At 43.1% G+C, this 19,835-nt stretch overlaps 1 pseudogene; it reads left to right on the plus strand.

Annotated features, from left to right (window-relative positions):
- The first annotated feature begins 1,075 nt into the window (after positions 1 to 1,075).
- On the plus strand, positions 1,076 to 2,515 carry LOC132529236 (ras-related protein Rab-2A-like; annotated as a pseudogene).
- Positions 2,516 to 19,835: the final 17,320 nt, after the last annotated feature.

Raw genomic sequence — 19,835 nt, forward strand, 5'->3', positions numbered from 1 at the left:
CCTCTCGGGCTTGGTCTCTCTCCTTTCCCATCACCAAGCCAGAGACAGAGGATCCAGCAGCAGACTCCAAGACCCCGGGGGGGGCACAGCCATAGTGTGGAAGGGTCCCAGGATGGTGGGGGGAAAGACCACCCCTAAGCAAGAATGCCGACATTGGAGTGAGACGTCAATTTGTATTGCATTAAGCTACTGAAATTTGGGGCATGGTTTTCACAGCAGCTAGGGTAACTTGTCCTAACTAATAGCAGATGTGCGCCCAACCATCCACCCAAGAGGAGCTGATTCTCCTTTGTGTCCCCATTATGATTTATAAAGACCTTTATCACAATACCTGGAAGGCCTTGCTGCACTAATTTGTTTATCTCTTTATGTCCCTACAGTGGTCGCCACAGACTTTTTTCACGGTAGGGGCTTAGGGGTGGCCATCTTACCACCAGGGGAGATAGGAAACTTGTCTTGAAGTTATAACTGCCTAGAAAATGAACCATTTCACTCTCAACTTAAAAAATAAGAAGATACATTTTGTTGGCATTTTTTTTTCAGCAAGGATTCTCCCCTAGATTCAACTAGGATGGCAAAGTCAACATTCTACCAGGGTACTTCTCCATTTTTATTCTCCTCTTAAAAAAATATAATAAAAGACGGTAAGGCTATTTTGTTTGGAGCAGTAGAAGGTATTAGCCTACGTCCTCCCTGTAGCAACGCATGTTGCATTGAAGAATCATCCAGCTGTGCTACCTGTTTTTGAAAAGAGACCAGAGACAGCTCTAGGGATCCAGGAGCCATTGGAGGATCTGGGCGGAAGACAACGGTCAGACTCGGGGGCTGTTAAAACCAGAAGAGGGAGGCGGGGCGGAAGCGCCGGGGCCGCTGTTATTGTTCAGCTGGGCTCCGTTGGGCGCCGTCTCCCTTGCCTCCGATGGTGTCGATTTCTCCCGCTTCCTCTCGGCACCTCACTCCCGGCGGCTGACGACGGCGGCGGCGGCGGCTGCGGCGGGCGGAGCCTGGCGTTTCGAGGCCGAGCGGCGCCTTGGTGAGGGGCGCGGCGGAACGAGAGCCGCCTGCCTGCCCTGGCGCCGGGCGGCCGCGGCCATGGCGTACGCCTGTCTGTTCAAGTACATTATCATCGGCGACACAGGCGTTGGTAAATCATGCTTATTGCTACAGTTTACAGACAAGAGGTTTCAGCCAGTGCATGACCTTACTATTGGTGTAGAGTTCGGTGCTCGAATGAAAACTATTGATGGGAAACAGATAAAACTTCAGATTTGGGGTACAGCAGGTCAGGAGTCCTTTCGTTCCATCACAAGGTCGTATTACAGAGGTGGAGCAGGGACTTTACTAGTGTGTGATATTATAAGGAGAGACACATTCAACCACTTGACAACCTGGTTAGAGTATGCCCGCCAGCATTCCAATTCCCACATGGTCATTATGCTTACTGGAAATAAAAGTGATTTATGTAAGGCCAACTGGCCCGAGGCAGGGGAACGCAATCAGACTCCCGGGTTGAAACTGACCTGGAGACTTTCCGGACCACCCAGTTCCAGGAACTGACCTGGGGACTTTCCACCCGGCCCAGCCTTCCCGCCTTTCGAGGGGCGGGACTAACGGTCCCCCACGATACCAGAAAAGACCACCAAATAAGGAATACCCTGCGCCCTCCCGGATTCACCACACCCCTTTCCCTTCTTCCCCTATAAATTCTGCCCAAACCCTCGCCCGGGCGCGACTTCTCCGGCCCCTTTCTCTCAGGCCAGTGAGCCTCGCCCGGGAGCGTTCCCAAATAAAGCTTGTTTAAGCTCTCCTCCGTTTTTGGTGCCGTTCCTTACAATTTAGAATTTAGAAGAGAAGCGAAAAAAGAAGGTGAAGCTTTTGCACGAGAACATGGACTTATCTTCATGGAAACTTCTGCTAAGACTGCTTCTAATGTAAAGAGGCATTTATTAATACAGCAAAAGAAATTTATGAAAAAATCCAAGAAGGAGTCTTTGACAATAATGAGGCAAATGGTATTAAAATTGGCCGTCAGCATGCTGCTACTGACGCCACGCACGCAGCACGCAGGCAGTCAGGGAGGACAGCAGGCGGGGGAGGCTGCTGTTGAGTCTGTTTTTACTGTCTCGCTGCCCAGAAGGGGCTACTCACCTATTCTTTCACCCACCTGCTCAGCTGAGACATGAAACTCTTCGAAATGGCTTTATGTCACAGAAGAAGACTTTAATCCTTCAAATTCTTGTGTAACTTTGAATAAATGGTTAATGTTCACTTAAAGAGACAGATTTTGGAGATTGTATTCATATCTATTTGCATTTGATTTCTAGGTCAATTGACATGATTATTTTTGTTCAATGTTGTCTTGTGCCCTTACCTACGAACTGAATTGTATTGAACACTACAGAGTCATCCTGAGTATTTTAAATCGGTTTGTGTAGTTAGGTGTCCCGACACCTGTGGTTACCTAATGTTTAATATTATGGAACTGTCCTCAAAAGTTTGTCAATTTTCAAGGCTATAAGGAAAACAGAAGGACTCTTTTCATTCTGTATTTTATCATTTACTTTCTGTATATATAGTTTAATAACCTGCTTGGGTGTAATTTGCCAAGCTTGGATTCTTTAATGCATTTGCATAAATTCTATACCGTTTAGAGCTTAAAGCTACAGAAGCATCGTTAGGAATTGCTTGGACACTGAATTTTAAACTTTTTGACATTGTTAACGAGCATGTTCATCTTTTTCTTGTCACTAGCCCGAGAGAAATAGGCTTAATGTACATTCTAAAGGCTATGTGTGTGTTAACCTGTTTTAATGCCAAAAGTTTGCTGTTTGTCCACAGTTCTTTAAGACCGCTTCAGAAAAGGATTTATTTGCCTTAATGCATACTGTTGGGTAAAAACACAGTATAATGAGTGAGGTGGGCGGAAGAAAGAACTGCCCCCGCCTGAGAGACTCCAGGAGGAGTGAGTGTCCACATTTAGACGGCACATTACGAGGACTTTAATCCTTCCTTGAACACAATCACATTTTCTTTTATTCACATGATTTCTGAGTATATTTTTCACGCAGGACAGTTTTTCAACCTTGATGTACAGTGACTGTGTAAAATTTTTCTTTCAGTGGCAACCTATAATCTTTAAAATATGGTGAGCATCTTGTCGGTTTTGAAGGGGATCTGACAATAAACCTACCAGATGAAAAATCCTGTTAAAAGTAGAAAAGCTTTAGTAATTTGCTCAGTGTGGTGGTTTTATCCTTCTTTTTCTTTTTCTCCCTTGGACTATAATGAAATTGTTATAGCAGTGCAAAATAAAATCCTATGTATAAAAAAATTAAAAAATAAAACAAGAAGAACTTTAGGAATCATCTCAGGTTGTAGATGGGAAAGCTGAGGCCCCACAAGGGGTCAGATCACCCAAGGTCATCAGCTGGGAAGCAACTGGTGTCCCAAAGTCTTCACTCTTAAGCATCTCCCACTAAGGTCCAGGTGAAAGCACCTGGGTTCTTCCTAAGGCATCCTTCCACCCTCTGTCCCCAGGATCTAGTGCAAGCAGAGTCATTCATGCTTGCTCCTCCAGAGGCCGGTGTGGGTGTCTGGGGACCTTGGCCCCAGCCTGAAGCCCTGATGTCACACTAGAAGATGACTGGGCCAAGGAGCTGAGTAAGGCACATGGCAAACATTTTCAGGGAAAATAACCTCTGAGTCACAAGAAGGATAGCCAGATGGGTCATCTCCAGCAGCAAAGAGGGGGTCAAAGCAATGGGTCCCAGTACCCCTTGGGGTCATATTGCCTGCAGAATAACTTAGGGGATGGGGTAGATGGGGAGGAGGGGTGAGCGCAACAGAAATCGTACTCAATGAGCTGCATCTGGGCAACCTGTCCAATTAGTCCATCTCCAATCCAATGTCCAGTCCGATGTTCATTCGTCTAGACACGTCACACTTGCTAGAGGTTAAAAGTACAACTCTGGGGCCAGACTGCCTGGGCTTGAATCCCAGTTCCCCTGCTTACCTGTGAGACTTTGGATAATCACCTCTGCTTGACTCAATTTTCTCCTCTGTAAAATGGGGACATTAATTGTACCTGCTTCATAGGGCTGCTGAGAGGATTACGGAGGCTGGTACCTTCTGAGCACTATATGGGTACTATATGTATCTATGTATACATATATATATGAGTATAAAGATATATAAGTGTGTATATACGAGATTACTTTATAAAATACCTTGTGATTGTCCATTTCATGGTTTCACCCCAGGACTAGCCCACCTACCCTGGAGACGATGACCGTCCAGGCGGCTCTGTGCATCACGAAAACGCTCTTTGTTGACTTAAACCAAAGGGAACACAAATGTCTTCTGCTATCTGGAGTATGACTGCTGCCGTAAGCTTGGTGGCCCACTGCCCCAAGACTGGCTTTCGGGGAAAAAGACCCGGGAGATGTGATCTAAAGGAGGATAAATATTTCCCCCTGTGTCTGGAATCAAGGGGCATTTGCTTTCAGCGTTGAGGAATCCATTTCTTCTGTAGCCCCAAATGTTTATGGAGGGAGGAAATTACCAGCGGTAAAACTGGTTAGTGGTGCCTGACTCACCTGGGGACAGCACTGGAATGCCAGTGGGCCCAGGCCCTGCTGGTCACCCCTCTCCCGGAGCAGGCTGCTCACTTAGAGGGCGGAAGTGGGGAAGGGGGCTACCCTTCTGTCATCTGGCCGACATCCTGCAGTGATCTCACCGCTGATGCTCTGGGTGGCCAGGAGAAAGATGCTTCACCCCTTTCTGGGTTTCTCTTTCCTCTTCAGTAAATGTAAGAGAATAATGATGAGTCCTGCCTTGTGTTATTAGCGTTGATTAAATCACAGATGCGAACACCTCTGCACAAACACCAAGAGGTATTATTCCAATCAACTCGTGCTGATCTGCCCCCTCCCACCCACCAAACTCAGCCTCTCCCTCCTCTGATAACTCCAAAGGGGTTAAAAGATTTGCATCCTGGCTCTGCCATTTACTAGATTATGCCTTCAGACAATGCATCACTTCTCTGTGAAATGGGGCTAATAATAGTACCTCCCTGCAGAATTGCGGGTGAGAATTAAATGAACAAATCCATGGTAAAGCACTTAACTCACATCAGTACCTGCCACAAAGCAAATAGAAATTGACAGAGATTAGCAGTAAGGGCACACTTAACACCTCGTGTGTAATTTGTCCCTCTTTGTGCATTCCTATGCGATTGTGGGCTCCTCAAGCACAGGGGCATGACCTTTCTATTTTAATCTATTCTCCTTTGCAGTGGGTATGGGATGCCTCCCGCATACCTCTCTCTCTAACGGAGTACAAGGCTCTCACACCCCCCACCCCCACCTCACCCCTTTTCCAGCCACTGCTGCCCTGGCCTTTTCTGCTGAGCTTTGATCAGCTTTGTACAGGGTCGCTTGGTCTCAGCTTTTGGCCATGTGTCTCTTATGCCGTGTCCCAGGGCTTCTCTCATGGGTGTCACACTCCTGGGCACTCATCTTTGCCCAACCGGAAGTGTGGGAAGTTAACACCGACGGGCAGGTCTTGACCAATGGGATAGGAGCCGATGCCTCCCACTGCCTTCCCCCAGGAGCACAGTCCTGAGAAGCATTTCATAAAGTGACTCAGAGTGTCCATGGGACGGAGCAGTCGCTCAGAGTGGTGGCCAGTTTAATAAGGCCTCCTTGCATTGGGTTCTCCCTTCCTGTTTCACTTCCCCAGGCCCTCCCTCCTTCTCTCTGGTCCTATGTTCTCCAATAAACAGCCCCACTACAAGCCTTTCTCTCGGGTTCTGTCTGCAGGGGGCCCAGGCTAAGACATCCTCTTGCTGTGTTTCCCATCACAGGGAATGGCAACCCCATCCACACTGGTTCCAGGAAAGAATCTGGGGAGAGATTCCCTACTCTTCCTCTCCCTTCTTTACTCCTCCCCCCCACACACACAAAAAAACATCCAAATGATTTCCTTTCTGTTGATTCTATTTTATTTTCTGTTGGTTTGATTTGACTTCCTGTTGATTTTATCCTCCTAATTATTGATTTTACCTTATTTCCTGCTGCTTCTTTTTTATTTCCAGTTGATTCTACTTCCTGCGAGCTTTTTCAACAGCTAGTTTCTCAGCATCTCAGCTGCCTCTGCCTTCGTATGGGCCACCACCATCCCTCCCCAGCACACAGCAGCAATCTCAATGGTCTCCCTGCTTCCAGCACTCAACAAGGCCAGAGCTCAAAGACTCTTTTTTTTTTTTAACATCTTTATTGGGGTATAATTGCTTTACAATGGTGTGTTAGTTTCTGCTTTATAACAAAGTGAATCAGTCATACATAAACATATGTTCCCATATGTCTTCCCTGTTGCGTCTCCCTCCCTCCCACCCTCCCCATCCCACCCCTCCAGGCTGTCATAAAGCACCAAGCCAATATCCCTGTGCCATGCGGCTGCTTCCCACTAGCTATCTACCTTACTGCGTTTGTTAGTGTGTATATGCCCATGACTCTCTCTCGCCCTGTCACAGCTCACCCTCTTGTATAGCTTGCTCTGTAGTTTGAACTTTACCCTTACTCTGGTGGGAGGGGTATGGTGGGAGTGGAGGGTGGTGATAAGGAGAGTCTAGAGGCAGGGAGGTAATTTAGGAGGTTCCCACGAGAACCCCAGGCAAGAGGTGGTAAAGTCCCAAGAAGTGGGACATTTGGCAATAGATGTGATTTTGGGTTTTTTTTGTTTTTTTTTTTTGCGGTACGCGGGCCTCTCACTGCCGTGGCCTCTCCCGCTGTGGAGCACAGGCTCCAGACGCGCAGGCTCAGCGGCCATGGCTCACGGGCCCAGCCGCTCCGCGGCATGTAGGATCTTCCCAGACCGGGGCACGAACCCGTGTCCCCTGCATCGGCAGGCGGACTCTCAACCACCGCGCCACCAGGGAAGCCCTGCCATAGATGTTTTGAGCTCGCCCTCCACTTCTTGTTTCCTGGGAGTCCTGCAACTCATAACATTGACCTCCCAGATTTCAGTGGCAGGGAGCAGTCTCAGAATCTGAAGAATCATGCACATTTGGCATCAGGGGACTCGAGAACCCACGAGCAGGCTTCTTGTCCTCAAGTAAAAGTGCTGCTTCATCTCCAGGCAGGGAATGGAGCAGTCAAAGGGAATTAAATTAATAAACTGTGTAAGGAGCCTAGACCCACTCCAGCCCCCTCTGTCCATCACCCCAGCACCAATGCCCTCGGCCTCTGTGCTGATTAACAGCAGCTCCAATCTGGGGGGCAGGGAGTCTTAAGTCTGCTATTTCTGTGTCTGTCATTGTTACCCACAGGTGCTTGGTGGGGAGGAGGTCCAGAAAAAGCTTTATGCTTAAACTGAAACTATAATACACAGTTTATTTAGGGACCAAGGAAGGCCATCTAGGGCCCATCTTTTATTTTCTCTTAACTAACATTTTTATGTCAACCATCATATGTAACTCCCCTAATCTTCTGAAGGGACACTTATCCCCTTCATTTTACAGATGAAGAAACTGAGTCTCAGAGAAGCAAAGTAACTTGACTAAGATCATGCAGCTATGTCTCCATCCCCACTATATGCTGAAAGTCCCTTTTAATCTCTTCCTTTAAAGGGCTGGTCAGAAAGACTTCTCTGGGTGGAAAGTGTAAGGCCAAATGGCCCGAGGCGGGGGAACGCAATCAGACTCACAGGTTGCATCAGACCGACACTTTCCGGACCACCCAGTTCCGGAAACTGACCTGGGGACTTTCCATCCGTCCCAGCCTTCCCGCCTTTCGAGGGGCGGGACTAAGGGTCCCAAGACTGATGCCACTGGCACCAGATATTGCCACGATACCCGAAAAGAACACCAAATAAGGAATACCCTGCGCCCTCCCGGATTCACCACACCGCTTTCCCTTCTTCCCCTATAAATTCTGCCCAAACCATCGCCCAGGCGCGACTTCTCTGGCCCCTTTCTCTCGGGCCAGTGAACCTCGCCCAGGAGCGCTCCCAAGTTAAAGCTTGTTTAAGCTCTCCTCCGTTTCTTGGTGCTGTTCCTTACAGAAAGAATAGGCTATAATCATTGGCCCACTTTTCAAAGGTTATTTTTTATCTGGAGCCGAAGGACCTATTCCCTTTCATCCAGAGGCTGTCTTTTGAGGCCATTCCAGTACCCCTCCCCCACAAAGACCACTGGCAGCGCTCCAGGCCACGCCAGCCACTCTTATCTCCACGTTCCAGTAGCACCTAAGCCTGTGCTGATCCTTTGGCTTTTAATTATCAGAATTCCATATAACTTCTCTTTCTTTATTATTTAACACTTGATGGTCATTTCATTTTAACAATAGAAACCTTCTAACTGAAAATAGTATATCTCCAGCAAATTGTAAATATGGTGAGTGTATAGCATGTTAAATGATCACAGACTGAATCCAGCTGTGCCACAGGAACCAGCCCATAAAGAAGAACATGCCAGACCCCTAGGAGCTTCCCTGTATCCCCTTCCAGCCACTATCTCCCCATCCGAGAATAACCACTCTCTCGACTTATGACGCTACGGATTAGCTTTGCTTCTCTTGGTGCTTTCCGTGAATGCAAATGTAAATGTCATGCAGCACATACCCCTTTGAGCCTGGCTTCTTTTGCCCACACAATGTCTGCGAGTTCACCCATGGCTGTAACTTTCCTCACCCTTCTGTTTGTGGAATTCATCCATTTTGTTGTGCATAGCTGTAATTTGCTCATTCTCATTGCCAAGGTGTATTCCATTGTATGGAAATACCATGATGGAATGAATACCATTTGACCATTGATGGGCTTTTGAGTGGTTTCCAGTCTGAACAGTTTTGCAATGAGCATTCTAGTCCATGACTTCTGGTGGACATAGGTTCACATTTCTGTGCGGTGTGTACCTGGGAATGGAATTGTTGGGTCATCAGGTACATGTGTTTTCAGCACTAGTAGAAATTGTCAGATGATTTTCCAAATTGCATGAATTTCCACTTCTACCAACAGGGCATAAAGATCCAGTTGTTCACAAGCTAACCAGAAGTTGATTTTTCTTTTTCCTTTTATCAATTCTGGTTAGTACACAGTGGTCTCTAATACTGGGTTTAACTTGCATTAAACCTGATGCCTAATGAACTTGAGCTTATTTTCATATGTCTATTGGCCATTTGAATAACCTCTTTAGTGAAGTCCCTGTTCAAGTATTTTGCCAATGTATCTACTGGATTGCCTTTTTTTTATATTGATTTGTAGAAGTTCTTTACATATGTTGTATAAGAGTCCTTTGTCAGATACATGTACTGAAAATATCTTCTCCCACTTGGTGAGTTGACTTTTTATTCTTTTATAGTGTACTATGTGAGTAGGCTTCCTCAATTTTAATATAGTCCAACTTTATTTATTTTTTCTTTATGGTTAGTGATTTTACGTTCTACTTAAGAAGCTTGTCTACTTCAGGATCACAAAGATATTCTGTTATGTTTTCCTTTTAAAGTTTTATTATTTAACCTATCTCATTTAAATCAGCAATCCATCTGGAAATATTTTTTGCACATTGTATAAGATAAGGATTCATTTTGGTTCATGTATATATCCACTTCCCCCCATACCACTGGCTGAGAAGACCATCCTTTCCCCACTGCTTGTCAATTAAAAAAAAGACTTCTAGGATTTGGATTGGGCCTGAATTGAATCAACAGATCAGTTTAGGGGGAATTAGCATCTTAGCAATAGTGAATCTCCCAAGCCATAAATATTCTATTTCTCTCCATTTATTGAGGCCTTCTTTAATTTCTCTCAGCCATGCTTTGTAGTAGTCAGTGTACAGCTCTTGCACATCTTTTGCCAGATTTCTCCCTAAGCATCTCATTTTGTATGCTATTCTAAATGATGTTTTTAAAATTTCTGATTGTTTGTTGGTAATATTGAGAAATACAATTGATTTTTATATACCGATCTTCTAAAATTATTACTTCTAGTAGTTTTAAAAATAGATTTCATCAGATTTCCTACGTAGGCAATCATGTCCACTGTGAATAAAGACAGTTTTCCTTCTCCCTTTCCAATCTGATGTCTTTTATACCAGGGGTGCCCAACCCCCGGTTAGGAACTGGGCCGCACAGCAGGAGGTGAGGGTGGGTGAGAAGGCGAAGCTTCATCTGCCACCTCCCATCATTGGCATCATCACCTGAACCGTCCCCATTCCCCTCCCCACCCCACCCTGGTCCGTGGAAAAATTGTCTTCCACGAAACCGGTCTCTGGTGCCAAAAAGGTTGGGGACTGCTGTTTTATGTATTTTTCTTAATTTATTGCCCTGACTAGAAACTTCAGCACAATTTTGAATAGAATCTGTGGGAAGAGACATTCTTGCCTTGTTCCTAAACTTAGAAAGCATTAACTATTTTACCATTAAGTATGTTAGCTATAGATTTTCATAGATTACCCTTTATCAGATGGGGCAAATTCCCTTTTATTCCTAGTTTCCAGAGACTTTTTATCAGGGATGGATGATAGATTTTGTCAAATGCTTTCTCTGCATTTACTGAGATGATCATATTTTTTTTCTTTTTTTTTAGTCTGTAAATATGGTAAGTTACATTAATTCATTTTTGAGTGTTAAACTAACCTGGCCTTCCTGGGATTTGGTGGGATATTTTTGTTTGTTTAGTTTATTATGCTTTCTTTTAGTTACTCTTGACTTATGAAATCTTTTATCTTTGCTTAATTTTCCCTAATCTCTGCTAAAGATTATTAATACCTATGTCTTCTCTCCACCACTTCCTTTCAGCCAAGATAAGAACTTCAGCATTGATGCACTTATAGGGTTCCTAACCTCCTGCCCCAAATTATGTTGTTATGTTATGTTTAATACTGGATTTTGAGAAGCATGTTTCTTTAAAAATCATTCCTTATTCATAGAACAATAAGCCTTACATATTCAGTGCCCCTACCTTACTTCCCATTCCATGTCTTTGCCTGCATGATACATTTTGACCACTTAAGTAGATATTGCTATGGTTGGAACAAAGAGCATAGGGTGTGGGGTAGGGGAGGAGAGGGTAGTGGAGGTTAAAGGCCAGATTATGATGGGCCTTGGCTGCTAAAGAATTTTTTTTCCAGAAGGCAATAGGAAGGTATAAATCAGGTATAAAGGAAAGGTAATTTTGATATCAAAAGTTATCATAAATGTAAAGTAAGTAAAAGTATGATATTGATGCAGCAATAGATAAATAGGAAAATGGAACATGATAGCTCAGATATATGTCCACACCTATGATCCTATGATAACTTGGCATATGGAAGAAGTATATCATAGGGCACTAAGTAACAAATGCACTATTTGCTTAATGGAATTAGGAAATTTTGTGTGGAAAAAATTGAACTTTTACTTTACATAACCCCCAAAATGGCTTCCAGGCATACTGAAACCTAAATGTTAAAAAAATAAACAAACTTTAATATTTCTGAATCAAATATAACTATATATGTTTATGACCCTGTATATGTTTATGACCTTCACTACCCTGAGGGTAGTGAAGAAACTACCCTGGAGGATTGGGATGTGGTAGGGTAGTGAAGAAACTACCCTGGAGGGTAGTGAAGAAACTACCCTGGAGGATTGGGATGTATCTTCCATTTTAGCCATTGTGGTAGGTAGGATTTCTCTGTGGTCTAATTGACATTTCCCTGATGAGTAAGGCGGTTCAGCACCTTTTTATATGTTTATCGGTCATTTGGATATCCTCTTCTGTGAAGTGTCTGTTCAGGTCTTTTGCCCATGCTTCTATTAATTTGTTAGAATTCTTCCTGTATTCTGGATGCGAGCAGTTTGTCAGTTCTAGACCTTGCAAATATAACACTCTGGGTTTTTATTCTCTCTCTCTCTTTTTTTTTCTCTTTTGCGGCACGCGGGCCTCTCACTGTTGTGGCCTCTCGCGCTGCAAAGTACAGGCTCCGGACACGCAGGCTCAGCGGCCATGGCTCATGGGCCCAGCCACTCCGCGGCATGTGGGATCTTGCCGGACCGGGGCACGAACCCGTGTCCCCTGCAACGGCAGGCGGACTCTCAACCACTGCGCCACCAGGGAAGCCCTATGATGAAGAGAAATTCTCAATTTCATGAAATCCCATTTACCAATGTTATTAAAGGTGAATTTAGGGTTGAGTTTGGTGACTCCCTGTGTTGCTCCACTCCCCACTCTGGGTGACCCAACAGTTGATGGGAGAATGTGCTTCTGCCACTTCCCAATGTAAGACTTTTCTGGACAGTAGTTTTCTCATTCCAGTATTTCTTAAATGTCTTCTGTGTGTCAGGTTCTCATAGGTGCTCAGGGAACAAGACCAAGTCTCTGCCCTTATGGAGCTTACATTCCCGTGAGGAGTTAGAAAAAGAGTAACTTGGAAATCTTCACTATGAGTAAGATAATAAATCAGCAAGACTGCTGAGTGGGCTGCGTGGGATCAGACATGATGAATGTATCAAATCAGAAAAAAGCTATGACCTTCTCCAGCAGTCCTCAGAAACCTGGGACGAGATCAAACCAACAGCAGAGGGTTGTAAATTAGAATGAGGGAAAAAAACGGCAACTGTTCCAGAAATATATTCCAGTCTCCCAAGGTTATTGCCACAACTGGTTTGTTTAGTTTTAACAAAATGTAGCAATGCCCAGATGAATCCAGTGGTCAGATTTTTGGCACAAATACAAACCAGGAAATGAACAAGATCATAGTGAGGACACAAAGCTTTAAGAAAAACGGCCCTTATGCAGCCTCTGCCATCCTTAGCCCCTCATCCAGATAATGTCATGTAAGTTTAGGCAACAGATTAGAAGAACGAAGATACACAGGCCCTCATTAAGGAGTGGTGAACAGGAAGAGGAGAGAAAGTAACTAAATGCCTTCGGAAGTAAATAGAACTAAAAAGGCACAGGAGTAGGGGGCGTACAAGCTATTAGGGAGAAGGTCGGCCTGGGTATTAAAACTGCTTATGAATATTTCCAAAGCATAACATGGTTAATCACTTTACCTGAGAAGTCAATAAGAGAAAGCTTACTTATATTTAGTCTGCTGTCTTTATGAACTCAAGGACAGATGTCATACTCCGGAGGAGAGAGATTTTTCCCTAAAAATGATTTAAGTTGTCCTAAAGGAGAGGGGAAACTTCAGTTACCAAGAATCACAAATCACATGATGGATAATTCTTAATTTGTAGAGTCTTGGACCCTCTTCCTAGAAAAACGTCGTATATTTCCATCCAAATAAAATTGTACATACAATTCCAGGATCCTGGTACCTAGCTTTGAATTTCAGACTGCAATCTCTGACTCATTTCCCAGCAATGTGAATAAACAGCGTTGCTATTTTTGTTCCACTTTGCCAACGTTAATGAACCTTCCAGGAAGCCCTCTCTGCAGTTTTACTCTTTAATAATAATGTGCTTAAAACCCATGTTTATAAGTATAGTGTAATCTTAGCTAATCTTCCGCAGCTCTATTTCATTGCTGAGTAATTTACATAGGACTAGAATTTATTCACTGATTCATTGCACCACCAGATGCCCCACCCACTGGAGACATCTGGCCTGATCTCCGCTTCCTTCCATCCTTGCAGGTCTGTTTCCAGATCCCAGCATGCCTCCTGCCCAGGTGCACCTGAGTGTTGAAGCCCTGTATTCCGCCTCCACCCTCCAATATTGCCTCTGTATTAGTCAGGGTTCTCCAAAGAAATAGAACCAATAAGAGCTATCTATCTATCTATCTACCTATTTACTGACTGATCAATCCTTTTTGCTTGTTGACAAGGATTTTTAAAAAATTTATCCTTGATAATTGTTTTACAATGTATTTAGATATCTTTTCCCTTATTTATTCTATTCTGATGATATCAATTGTCTTTAGTTCTGGAAATTTCTCAATTATTTATCAAATATTGCCTCCCTTTTATTCTCTTTTCTCTGCTTCCGGAATTCTTATTAAATAGATATTGGAATTTGTGCATTTATCCTCCAGGTCTCTTAATTTCACTTTCCAACTTTCAGTCTGTGATGCATTCACGGAGGCAACCTTCCAGGCTTCGATCTTATCTATTCTGCTATTCAACGTACCTAGTGAGTCTTCAATTTCAACAACAGCATATTCTGTTTCCAAGATAATAAGAACAAATATTAATTGAGTACTTACTATATGTTAGGAGCTACTCTAAACACTTTACACATATTAACTATTTAATCTTCATAAAAACCCCATGAAGTAGATGTAATTTTATTATTCCCATCTTCCAAACAACAAACTCAAAGCACAGAGAAGGTAAGGGACTTGCCCAAGGTTACAGACCCAGTAAGCGACTGACGGAATGTAGATCCAGGCAACCGATTCCAGAGCCTGTGCTTGTACCCCTACAGTACTGCATCTCCAGAATATGATTTTTTTAAAAAAATAACCACTTATACTTGTGTCATTGCCATAAAACACAACCTTACTTTCTGTGGGCGTATCAATTATGCTTGTTTTAAATACTGCTTCTCGCTGTTTGGACTGCTCTCTTCCCTTAGGTGTAAGTTCTTCTGTTTTTTGCCTCTTTTGCGTGGTGTGTGTGTTCTTGCACCCTCCTGTGATTCCTTTCTGTGAGCTCATCTCAGAAGTTGTGCTCCCCTATCAGAGTTTCAGCTGTCCTGGCTTTGGAAATCTATCTGGGGGATGGGCAGAACCTCTATTGGGCTTGTTTCTCTTCTTGTCCAGGGCTAAGGAGTTTGCCTGGGTCTCCAGTGGGTGGGGGTGGGGGTCGTCTGCTTATTTATGGACTTCCTGCCCCCCTCTAGGGCATTGCCCCAACTCCTGAGTACCATTCCTCCAGAGAACAGATGTAATTTTTCCCTTAACCAGGGCGGTGGGTGTGGAGGTGGCAGTGAGATCTTCACAACAGCTGGACCAAACGCCCTGCTGTAAAATTCTAGTTAATCCTTTTGTTGCCACTTCCATTCCCTCCTCCCACTACGTGTGACCATTTCTGTGCATGGAGCTCCCATCTTGTGACTCACGCCTCATTTGGATGTACTTCCTTGCAAGCAGGCCTGCACTGCTTTCTCCTTTGATTGAATTTCTTTTTTTTCCCCACCATTACTCTTCATAAACCCTGAGTCAGTTTTAAAGTATCTTTGTAAAGTGTCTGGAGTTTGAGGAGAGAGACTAAGAGACAGGGAGAGGTGAAGAAAGGGAGTGTGTTGCTTATCTTTTAAACCACCTTTTGTGTTTGCTAAACAATTTTTTCAATTTATCATTCTTTTCCATTTTTGTTTGTGGGTCTTGTTTCTTCGTGAAAAAAAAAATACATTTCTTCCCAAGGTCATAGAAGCAGTCTTATGTTTTTCTTGCAATAGTTCTTAAGTTGTATTCTTCACTTGCCTATCCCCCACCAAAAAAAAAAAGAAAAATTGTGGAAATAAAAATAAAACTCCTGAAATGAAAAACTCAGTAGATAGGCTAAACTGCATAATGGATACCAGTAAAGAGTAAATTACTGAACTGAAAAATCAGTCTTAGGAAGTCTCCTGGGATGTATTAGCTAAAAGAGAAGGAAAGAATAAAAATGAGCTAAGACATGGAGGATGAATGCAGAAATATAAACACCTATTTAATAATGCTTCCAAAAGAAGAAAATAAAAAGAATGTGAGACAAACCATAATTGAAGAAGTAATAGCTGAGAACTTTCTAGATCTAAATAAAAAACCGCTTAGGCCTCCTGGGCCAGAGCTAAGGCATGTGGTCACCCCAAACCAAGAACTACCTTAGAGAAATCAGGATTTACCGATGAACTGGGTCATCATTACTCCCAGTTACCTGAAGAATTTAGAGGGAGAGACCCCCCAAAATGAGGGTTCTGCAGCATGAAGAAGAAGAGAAATGCAGGCTGGGTAGCTAACCTACGGCATTACAGTAACCGCTTCACCACAAACGTAGATCATTTCAATAGATGCAAAACAGGCATCCAATAAAATTCAACATATATGTTTAAAAAAAAAGCTGAAGAACTAGGAATGGTAGGACATTCTTTAACTGATAAGCATATCTATCAAAACTTTCAGCTAAGATCACGCTTACTGGTTAAACTTTAGAATTCTTATTAAAGACAGGAACACCTACCATCAACCACTCCTGTTACTTAACATATTTTAACAAACACCAAAAGTCAATGAGACAGAGAGACCTAGAGAGAGAGAGAGAGAGAAAGAGAGAGAGAAAGGGACAGAGGGAGAGGGAGAGGGAAACAGATAGACATTAGGAAGTATAAGGATTGGAAAGGAAGAGGGAAAAAGAAACTATTATTTGCAGATAAACCAACCATCAAAACTAATACAAGAGCTTAGCAAGGATGCTGGGTGCAAAGTCAACACCAAAATTTTACACCAGAAAGGAGCATAAAAAATACCATTCAACAAGAATTTACTATATAGCACAGGGAACTATATTCAATATCTTGTAACAGAATTTTTAAAAAAGAATATATATATTTGGTGTGTGTGTATATATATATATGTATATATATTAACCAAATCACTTTGCTGTACACCTGAAACTAACACAATAAACTAACTATAAATCAACTATACTTTAATTTTTAAAAAAGCTTAAAATCTCTAAAAAAAATACCATTCATGCATTCCCTCATGCAATTTTCTGTATGTATGTTATAGGTCAATAGAGAAATAATTTAAGTGTATCCTTTCCAACTTTTAAGGCATAGTTATCTTCTCACTGATACAAACACAGAGAAAATATATGTTTCCATTGGCATGCAGTGACAGAGATGGACGCAACAATTCTGATGGCAAATTAAAAAAATATATACCATTTAGAAAAGCAACAAAACTACAAAATATCTAGAAGTAAGCAAAACAAAATATGTAACACTTTCAAAGGAGATATTACAAAATGTTTTTAAAGAATATGAGGTTTTCCTTAACTGTTCAAATTCAATGAACTGCCAGTAAAAATCCCAAAAGTATTAAGAAAAAATACAGACAGGGAGATCAGCTCGGTGCTTTGTGACCACTTAGAGGGGTGGCATAGGGAGGGTGGGAGGGAGATGCAAGAGGGAGGAGATATGGGGATATAAGTATATGTATAACTGATTCCCTTTGTTATAAAGCAGAAACTAACACACCATTGTAAACCAATTATACTCCAAAAAAGATGTTAAAAAAAAATACAGAGATGCAAAAGTACAAGTTTGAAATAAAAAACAGAGAGAAGACCTATCCCATCAGGTATTTCAAATTCAAATTTGTAATATATATATATATTTTTTGGTACGCTGGCCTCTCACTGCTGTGGCCTCTCCCGTTGCGGAGCACAGGCTCTGGACACGCAGGCTCAGCGGCCATGGCTCACGGGCCCAGCCGCTCCGCAGCATGTGGGATCTTCCTGGACCGGGGCACGAACCCGTGTCCCCTGCATCGGCAGGCGGACTCTCAACCACTGCGCCACCAGGGAAGCCCTGTAAAAATTTTTAAGTGTGGTTTTACCATAGTAACAGTCAAATGCGACAGAACAGAGCCCAGAAACAGACTCATTTGTACATGGGAACTTCATATTTAATAGGGGCACTATCAGGGACTTCCCTGGAAGTCCAGTGGTTAGGACTCTGTGCTTCCAACGGAGGGGGCATAGGTTCGCTACCTGGTCGGGGAACTAAGATCCCACATGCTGCGTGGTGTGGCCAAAACAATAAAATAATTTTATTTTAAAAATTTCTGCTGTCAGAAATCTTGTGTGGAAGGATAAATTATTCAGCAGTCTTTGGGAGATTGACTAAAAATTTGGAAAAATTAAGATACAACTAGATTGTGACCTAGCACATAAAATATACATATTAGTATATACATACTATATTCATATACCTGATGTAAAAATAAGTCCCCCATGCTGTTAACTGATGAGAATTCCATTTAAAATCTCCTAAAATTGAAAAACTAGGTCAAGAGATATTGTGTAAATGGGACAGAGGACATTTTCAGTATGAAAACTAAAAGCGCTATACAGTTAATATATTTATCTCAGTTTGTATATGTTAGAAGCATGAAGATGAAGAGCCACTTTTCTAGGAGGAATAAAGAGAAATGCAAAATATTTTTCTGAGGTCAAATTAATGCAATCAAACTAAATTAAAGAAGAATTAAGGGTGCAGCAAGAAGAACCATGCTGGGGCTTCCCTGGTGGTGCAGTGGTTGAGAGTCCGCCTGCCGGTGCAGGGGACGCGGGTTTGTGCCCCGGTCCGGGAGGATCCCACATGCCGCGGAGCGGCTGGGCCCGTCAGCCATGGCCGCTGAGCCTGCGTGTCCGGAGCCTGTGAAAAAGAAAAAAAAAAAAGAACCAGGCTGATGGGCAGTCCCAGCGATAGGGTGGGTATAATACCCAACGTGTGGAGTAATCCCATGCTTGAAAAGGGCTTCGGATACAAATTTAGGTAAGTTTTAACCTGTCTCCGGGCAAATGGGAGCCTCATTTCTAGCTCCAAGTGTCCGTTACAATTCTATTGATCCTGCATGCTGCTCACTGCACCAGCTTGTCAGCGTCAACCATTTTGTGTGTTTTGAGTAGGGGGGGTGTTTGCTTTTGCAGTTGTGTTGTGTGTGTATTGGGTTAGCATAGGACCTTGCTACTTGGAGGTGGTTCATAGACTATCGGCGTCAGCCCCACCTTGGAGCTTGTTAGAAATTCAGGATCTCAACCCAACTCTATCCAGTTAGCATCTGCATTTTACCAAGTTCGCCATATACACCTTAGAGTTTGAGAAGGGCTTAAAACTTAAAGAAAACTCTGTTTAGAGAGAGACAGTAGCCATGCAAGGATTAAAGCTATGATCAGTCGAGTTTTACTTAGTATATCCTTGTCTCAGATTCTCCATTAACCTAGAGACAAAATTTCATCCCTATGGGTTAAAGTTATAACATCCCTTTTACCCTGAGCTCACTTAGTCATCAGCCTTAATTATCTAAAATATGGCCCAGGTATAGGAATTAACGAGAAGAACAACAAAACACTCCAGGCAATTAGCATGGATGCAGCTTCTATATTTCACACATTGGCGAGATTTCAGACCCTCACGATCCTAATAATCTTGGTGTTATGGTTCCCTGTACACAAAAGATTGGAAGCAGCCAATTAAAAGTAGAGCCTAGGAAAGGAAGAGCAGGCTTGGGTGAGGTTCAGAATGAGAATTGACGGTAGAAAGAATGGCTTTAACATTTTCATGGTTATTTAGTTGTATAAGTCTTGGTCATACCTCCAGAACAGTAACTCAGATCTTAGAGAAGTGGTTCTCAACCTTGGCTGCCCTTTAGACTCACCTGAGGAATCCTTTAAAAAATAAAACCCAAAACCTCAGTCTCAGAGATCCTGGTCTCATTGCTCTGGGGTGGAGTCCAGGCACAGGTGTTTTAGAAAAGCTTCCCAGGTGATTCTAATAAACAGCCAGGGTTGTGATCCATTAGCTTAATGGTGTGGAGCCACTCACTGTAGGGCCCGGAGCGTCCATCTAGCTTGGCTCATCCATTACAAAAGTGTGGAGATGGGGCCAAGACAGCAGAGGATTTGCTAAGTTCATACGTGATAGAGGCAAAGTCAAAACGGGCTCCAAGTCAGGACATGTGTCAGTTAAGGATGTTATTAAAAAAAGGAGTCCACGTAATTGCTTTGTGTTACTTTCTATATGAAAGTTACTTTCTGTATGAAATATCGTCTTGATTATCCTCAGGGAGCTTGCCGACTAACAAAGGCCAGAGCTGGAAAGGAGCACAGAACTCGGAAGCTAGGCTGGCTGGCCGTGAGCCCT

This window comes from Lagenorhynchus albirostris, chromosome 1 (genome assembly GCF_949774975.1).
Source record: "Lagenorhynchus albirostris chromosome 1, mLagAlb1.1, whole genome shotgun sequence".
Lineage (NCBI taxonomy): Eukaryota > Metazoa > Chordata > Mammalia > Artiodactyla > Delphinidae > Lagenorhynchus > Lagenorhynchus albirostris.